Source organism: Helianthus annuus, chromosome 2, assembly GCF_002127325.2.
Source record: "Helianthus annuus cultivar XRQ/B chromosome 2, HanXRQr2.0-SUNRISE, whole genome shotgun sequence".
NCBI lineage: Eukaryota > Viridiplantae > Streptophyta > Magnoliopsida > Asterales > Asteraceae > Helianthus > Helianthus annuus.
The window spans coordinates 64338493-64347454 of NC_035434.2; positions in this window are offsets into that span (position 1 = coordinate 64338493).

Genomic DNA, 8962 nt, shown 5'->3' on the forward strand with positions numbered 1-8962 from the left:
TATCATGTCACGTAAGCGTCACGTAGATTTTGAGTGGAAAATAACGCCCTCTTTAACAATGATGGTGTGGGATAAAGCCCCACTAGCGCCCCCTTTAACAATTATGTTGCCCAAATGCCTTGATCCACCCAAAATTCGTCCGTTAGCGTGCTGGCGACAAAGGGATAACGCCCCCTTGTTAACGAGCGGGGAGTGGTTGATGGCGCCCCAGGACGCTAAAATCGATGAGCTGACGGGGTGGCAGTAAGCCACACCCTGTGGCCTTACAGTAACTAGATTATCTTATTTTAAAATTGAAAAACAAAAATTAGTTGTGTAAGTTTATTTAAAACTATTCACATTTATATTTATATTTATATTTATAATTATAATGATTAAATTTCCAACAAGAAAAAACAGCGACTAGAAATATTAAATAAAGACAAAAATAACACAACTATGATATTTATTATTGGCTTCTAAGTTTTACATTCTTATTTATAAAGCGTGGGTACCTAGCTGGTATATCAAATCATAAAGTGTAATCTTTAATGCATGTAAAATTAGTTTTTTCACACTTATTTGTGTATTCTATCTGGATTTAATATATTGTATGATGTCATAAACATTTTTTACACAAATGCAATAGCTTTCTTTGTTTAGTGATAAGTGTATTCTAGTTAGAAAAGCAAACTAAATTATCTTAATCACTAAGTTTACCAAAACTATATTCCTTTAATCCTCCAAATCCAAAATTGATCGTAAGTATCACAAAAAATAATAATTGTCTTTTTATATTGTTCTTTTTGTTGCCATGTATCTTTTTTCTTTATTGTTTTACTAGATTATCACCCGGGATTACTTCCTGGGTTGAGAAAATTACTAAAATAATTATTATTTATGATTAATACAAACTTAAAATCCTACAAAATGTATGACAAATTACTAATGTAATTATTATTTATGATTAATACAAACTTTTTGTTCAACACTCTACCTCCCATGTAAGCAAGATAACGCATCAGCTGCTTTGTGCTTTCGGTTTTACCAGCCCACTTTCTCCACTATACCTCTCATGTAAGCAATATCACTTCCTTACTAACCTACAAATCCCACAATCGTTGCAGTGAAATTGTTCTCTCGAAGTCTAGTCACAAAGCACAAATTAAAAAAAAAAAAAAAAACATTGGATATTAGCATATTATTCAAACATTTTTAAATGTAGGTAGTTTTTACATCATCATCATAGAACTTGCAAATTCCGCAGAAGTATTCCCAAATTTTCACTCCACAGTTGGTACATATTTGAGCAACCTATCACATCAACATAAATAATAAATCATTATATAACATCAAAACATCTACACTTATCATCTAAAAAACGCTATGCAAACTTAATAATTCCCATAAAATTCTCATAACTTAACAAACCTGTGGTTCAGTATTGCAAATCGCATAAGTAACCTGTGTAAACCACCAAAAAGCACAACCACATTACCTCACATCCACAAAAAACAAACTATAATCCCCAAAAACATAACAATCTTGGTATTAAAAAATGCGCCTATGCGCAAAGGCCATAGCATTTTCACTTAATGCCACGATAAACCCAAAATAAAAAAAAATTCAAATAAAATAAATTCACAGTTCAAGAGCTTACTTTATGTACAAATGTCGACTTCATCCTGGCTGGACTCTTGTAACGCTGTTTGACTACTGTTTGACCAAAGTCAAACAACTGTTTGCAAAAGTATGATTCTTAGTGGTTCAAAAGTCTGTTTGACCAAAGTTAAAACGCTGTTTGACCAAAGTCTGTTTGACAAAAGTCAAACTACTGTTTGGAAAAAAAGAACCACTATTTTCTCCACAAAAACACTGTTTTAACCCAACAGAACCACTGTTTAACCTAACAGTCGTTTCGAAACACTGTAGTTATTTTCTGCACAAAAACCTGAAAAAACTGCAGGTATTTTCGACGAAAAAATACCCAAAAAATACCAGCTTTTTTCAACAAACAAACCCCCAACGCTGCACGTTTTTTCAGCCTGAAATTAGAGTGAATTGCAAGTTTTGTCCTTTATCTTTAGGCCTCTTTGCAGGCGGTGTCCTTTATGTTTAAAGTTGACGAGTGTTGTCCTTTATGTTTAAAAATTCAACATCGTATGTCCTTTAACCCTAACCTAGTTACCTTTTTATGTTAAATCTGATCATGTCCCTTTTGCATGAGGGTATAATTATCATTTTACCTTATTATTATTATTAAACAAACATCTTAAAGACAAAAAGTAAAATGTTATATATCTCATATCTCAGCTCCATCTCTTTCTTTGTCTAAACAAACACTTAAACACTGAACAAAACATCGTGCACTACCACTCTTCCTCTCTATCTATCTCTCTTGCTTTCTGGATAGCCCCAAAACATCTCTGCATCACCGCCACAGCCCCCTTCCACCACCACATCCGCCTTCCACCACCATCGTGCACCACCACTCTTCCTCTCTATCTATCTCTCTCGCTTTCTCTCTCTACACTACATTGGATCTCTAGTAAGCGGATCTGGATCTGAAGACTGAACGAGGCGACAGAGGTGTTAACGGTGGTCGGAAATGGAAAGAGACGACGGAGGTGTTAACGGTTACCGGAGGTGAAGGTCAGAGGATGGCCGGAGTCAGACTTAGTTCACCGGCAAGTTAGGGTTAGGGTTTCTGGTGGATTCATTAGAGGAAGGGTGGATTTTGTTAGCCATTGTATTGAATTGAAGGTATGAGATGTTTTCTGGATCTGTAATTTGGAGATTTTTTTTTTGTTGAAATTGGTTGAATGCGGGTGGATTGTGGTATAGAGAGAAACAGGTGTTGATGGATTTGCGATCTTCGTTCTTATCTTCAAATCTGTTTTCGCCACACACACAACGATCTGTGGGAGAGGAGAGAAAGAAACAGGGGTTAATGGATTTGCGATGGAGATGGAAAAAAATTGCAGGTTGTTCGATTTGTTTGTTGGTTGTTGGATTTGTGGTGGTGGTGATAGGAGGTTGTGGTGGTGGACACCTTGGGGGAATCTTCTGCATTTGTACAATGTGCACATTAAATGACACAACTACCATCACGTGACATGCACGTGATCAAATTTAACTGGGAAAACAGACTGGGTTAGGCCCAAAGGATAAAACGTGTATGATTTTTAAACATAAAGGACAAAACTCGTCAACTTTAAACATAAAGGACACTGCCTGCAAAGAGACCTAAAGATAAAGGACAAAACTTGCAATTCACTCCCGAAATCATAAAAAAACTGCAGTTTTTTTCGACGAAAAAATGCCAAAAAACAACAGCTTTTTTCACCAAACAAACCCTCCAAAACTGCTTGTTTTTTCTGCACAAAACATCAAAAAACTGCAGTTTTTTTTTTTGACAAAAAAATGCCCAAAAACAGCAGCTTTTTTAACACTTAAACCCCCAAAACTGCATGTTTTTTCAGCACGAAAACATCAAAAATTTGTGCGTTTTTTCGGCAAAAAAAACCCCACAATTTTGGAAGTTTTTTTAGCGATCAAAACATCAAAAACTGCAGTTTTTTAAACCAAAAGAAGCTTATCGAGGCAAACGAAACCGACGATTATGGAATATATTCGTGTCTAAGCACAATAAAACTTGAAGGTAATCACGATAAATATAATCAACCAACAGTGAGATTATTCTATAACACATGAAAGTATTAAATTAAAATGAACACCTAACACAAAGCCATACGTGTTGGAAAACGACTATCAAACTGCAATTAAACCAAACCAAATCGAATTGAGTAGGGCGATGTACGGAATCCATTTAGTTCGGACATAATCCAAATCGAATCCAATAGGTCTAAACCAAAGTCAAACAACTGTTTGCAAAAATATGATTCTTAGTGGTTCAAAAGTCTGTTTGATCAAAGTTAAAACACTGTTTGACCAAAGTTAAAATGTTGTTTAACCAAAGTCTGTTTGACCAAAGTCAAACTACTGTTTGGAAAAAAAGAACCACTGTTTTCTCCACAAAACACTGTTTTAAGCCAAAAGTGTTTTGAAACGACTGTTTAACCTAACAGTCGTTTCGAAACACTGTAGTTATTTTCTGCACAAAACCTCAAAAAACTGCAGTTATTTTCGACGAAAAAATGCCCAAAAAATTCCAGCTTTTTTCAACAAACAAACCCGTTTTTCAGCCCGAAAACATAAAAAAAAAAACTATAGTTTTTTTCGATGAAAAATGCCAAAAAACAGCAGCTTTTTCCACCAAACAAACCCTCCAAAACTGCTGGTTTTTTCTGCACAAAACATCAAAAAACTGCAGTTTTTTTTTACGAAAAAATGCCCAAAAAACAGCAGCTTTTTTCAGCACTTAAACCCCCAATAGCATGCTTTTTCTTCACGAAAACATTAACAAATTGTGTGTTTTTTCTGCAAAAAAACACCCACAATTTTTGCAAGTTTTTTTAGCAATCAAAACATCAAAAACTGCAGTTTTTTAAACCAAAAAAAGCGTATCGAGGCAAACGAAACCAACGATTATGGAATATATTCGTGTCTAAGCACAATAAAAAGTTAAAGGTAATCACGATAAATATAATCAACCAATAGTGAGATTATTCTATATCACATAAAAGTATTAAATTAAAATGAATACCTAACACAAAGTCATACCTGTTGGAAAACAACTACCAAACTTCAATTAAACCAAACCAAATCGAATTGAGTAGGGTGATGTATGGAATCCATTTAGTTCGGACATAATCCAAATCGAATCCAATAGGTCTAAATCAAAGTCAAACAATTGTTTGCAAAAAAATGATTCTTAGTGGTACAAAAGTCTATTTGACCAAAGTTAAAACACTGTTTGACCAAAGTTAAAACGCTGTTTGACCAAAGTTTGTTTAACCAAAGTCAAACTACTGTTTGGAAAAAAGAACCACTGTGTTCTCCACAAAACACCGTTTTAACCCAACAGTGTTTTGAAACGACTGTTTAACCTAACAGTCGTTTCGAAACACTGTAGTTATTTTCTGCACAAAAACCTCAAATAACTGCAGTTATTTTCGACGAAAAAATACCCAAAAAATACCAGCTTTTTTCAACAAACAAACCCCAACACTACATGTTTTTCAGCCCGAAAACATAAAAAAACTGTTGTTTTTTTCGACGAAAAAATGCCAAAAAACAGCAGCTTTTTTCACCAAACCAACCCTCCAAAACTGCTGGTTTTTTCTGCACAAAACTTAAAAAACAACAGTTTTTTTTTTACGAAAAAATGCCTAAAAAACAGCGGCTTTTTCAGCACTTAATCCCCCAATACTGTATGTTTTTTCTTCACGAAAACATCAAAAAATTGTGCTTTTTCTGCAAAAAAAACCCACAGTTTTGCAAATTTTTTAGCGATCAAAACATCAAAAACCGCAGTTTTTTAAACCAAAAGAATCTTATCGAGGCAAACAAAACCAACGATTATGAAATATATTCGTGTCTATCTAAGCACAATAAAAAGTTAAAGGTAATCACGATAAATATAATCAACCAATAGTGAGATTATTCTATATCACATGAAAGTACTAAATATATAGCAGTTTTTTTCACCAAACAAACCCTCCAAAACTGCTGGTTTTTTCTGCACAAAACATCAAAAAACTGCAGTTTTTTTTTTGAGGAAAAAATGCCCAAAAAACAGCAGTTTTTTCAGCACTTAAACCCCCAAAACTACATGTTTTTTCAGCACGAAAACATCAAAAAAATGTGCGTTTTTTCTGCAAAAAATCCCCCACAATTTTGCAAGTTTTTTTAGCGATCAAAACATAAAAAACTGCAGTTTTTAAACCAAAAGAAGCTTATCGAGGAAAACGAAACTAACGATTATGGAATATATTCGTGTCTAAGCACAATAAAAAGTTAAAGGTAATCACGATAAATATAATCAACCAATAGTGAGATTATTCTATATCACATGAAAGTATTAAATTAAAAGGAACACCTAACACAAAGCCATACCTGTTTGAAAATGACTACCAAACTGCAATTAAACCAAACCAAATCGAATTGAGTAGGGTGATGTATGTAATCCATTTAGTTCGGGCATAATCCAAATCGAATCCAATAGGTCTAAAGCGAAAGAAATCAATAAAAAAACACCAAAATTTCATTGTGGCATTTGATCGAGCAACCTATGTGCACTTCAATGAAATCAGTTTCAACATATAAATCAAAATACCAATACACTCAAATGCAACAAACCATACAAGCATCCGTTGAAATCTAAAAAATAAACAAAAAAAAAAACAATTTTAACATTTTCATTACTTGAGTAAAGTGTGAAAAACTTGAAGTAAAGTGTCAAAATTGAAAATAAACAAAAGAAACTTACAGAGATGATAATATAACCTCATATTAGTTATGACACAAAAACCCTAAAAATCAAAGAAAAAATCAGTTAGAAATACTACATCAAAATGAAAATAATCAAAAATAAGAATAATATAGAGCCACTTACGAAGATGATAAACAACATAACGGTTGCTGGTGACAGTCAAAAATCTTGAAAAACCACTAATCATTCAAAAAATAAAGATTTAGATGAAGTTTTAGGACAAAAAAAATGATAAATGTAGGGTAAAATCAATGATCATGGCGAAAAACCCTAACCAGGTTACACCCACAAGATCTGAAACACCATCGAATAAAGCATGCCCAAATCTGAAAAACTAATATTGATTTCAGAACTATTAATCGATAAAACATTAGAAGTTTTGCTTTGTTTGTTCAATTTCAGAATTTGAAAAACCCTAATCGGGTGATACCAGAAGATGTGAAGCTGCCTACAAAATAAAAAATCTCTTCCAATCGAGAAGAACAGCTAAACAAAAATCAAGATTACCTGATGGTTTGATTTACAGACAATTGAATAAGAGGAACAACAATGATTGTAGAGGAGTACCGGAGAAGAGGAGTACTGGAGAAGAAGGAGAGATGTAGGGTTTTTTTAGGAAAAGAGGAACAACAATGCTTGAAGAGGAGTACTGGAGAAGAGTTATGAGAATATCCAGAAGCGTCAAGGAGAAGAATAAATATTAGGGTTTAGGAAAAAAGGAAAAAAGGGGACGGAGGTACTGTTGGGCGAGAAAAGACAAAAAGTGATGCCCTAATCAAATGACACGTTAGCCCAAAAAACTTTCATTATATAATATTCTAATTTGCAACATTTTGTTGCATTAAAGGTTGTACACCATGCTATGTTGGTGTTTTATGCATTTAATGGTTGTACAAAAGCATTATTTATTATAAAAAGTAGTAATATATGTTTGCATTATTGTTTGTACCATTTGTATTGAAATATGTATTTTGTTTTGAAGAAACCATGGGTCGGTTAATTTTCGTTATTTTACTAATTTCATGAAAGTAATGTTAAAAAGCTAGGGACCGTTAATCATGCATTATGTGGTGGCGTTGATAGCCGAAAGACAGGGGGTACATGCACTAATTGGTTTTTGTCCCAATTGCGGAGTGTTTTGTGCCCTATGTCTAAGACTTGATGCAAAACTACTATTGAGCGGGGTCTCACTGGAAGCAGACTCTTTATTTCTATGGTGCAGAGGTAAGACTATCTACATCTTACTCTTCTCAGACACTACCTTGGTTGATGTATTTTACTTTCTAAAGCTGGGTTACTCAAACATCTGATATGAAGTTGAACCCCGACCGCAACACGGCGGGTGCTCCTTCTAGTTTATTATATATAATAGAAACAGATTACAATGGATATTACCGTTATTATGAACACATATTTTAAACGATAGTCAAATACTAATATAAACTAAAAAATATACGTAGAGCGTAAATAATATAATTTTATAATGATTCTACAATCATCTCCAACAATATTTCTATATATACAGTTATATTAATTAAGCACCGTGTTACAAAATTACATATTTTCAAACTATATTATATATGGCTGTAACTCTAATGTCACAAAGTTGTTACTTATAATGTTATTATAGTGGATGAGATATCATCCTCAGATCTGAATTGATGCATTACCGTATTGATCTAGTAATCGAGTTATATGTTGGTTTGTATATATTTTCTTAGATTTCTTAAGAAGTTGGAGTTGATAAATTTTGACTACTTGTTTAAATTTTCCCTAAACCTTTATAAATTATATCATATCTTAACGTATATTCATAAAAACATACTTAAAATTTTATTTTTAATAAAGAAATGATAATAAAAAAAATATTTAACCAAGGTTACAAGAGCTGAAATAACACTCATAGTTTAATTAACTCACCATAGAAATTTGCATAATTTGGATATGATTTTCTGGATTTTAAATAAGAAACATAAGGAGGCCCACAAGAACATGACAGTGGAGGGGGTGCAGGTTTCAATAAAACAAAAAGAATGCAAAGCAAAATCCCTATCTTTACAAGATTCTAGCCGATCTAATTATATACACCCACATAGTTTTATTTTTTAATGATAAATTTTGTGTTAGTGGCAGGTTCGGAGCCAATGTGTAAGAAGGGGTTTGCTGGGCTATCTTTCAATTCCGTTTTTATAGTGTAAAAATACCTTTTAATTCCGTCTATATAGTGTAAAATTTTTATCTTTTTTATACAAGTGATACCCCTAATCCAAAAAAAAAAAAAAAAAAAAAATTGGGATGCCCCTGAGTTTTTGGGCTAGCTCCGCCACTGACTACTGGAGTATTATCGTGCCACTAGTGGAACCACTCGATCATATCCATCTCCACTAGGCATAAATCGCTAGGCGCTAGTCGGGCGGTGGGTACCGACTAGCGATTAATTGGGATTAATAGGGATTAATCGGAACTAATCGGATCGAGATTTTTATATGTAATTTTTAGTTATATATATGTAGACACACATTTTTATACGTAGTTTATTAAAGCAGATATTTTTTAACCACTCATTAACACATTTATTTAAGTAATTGG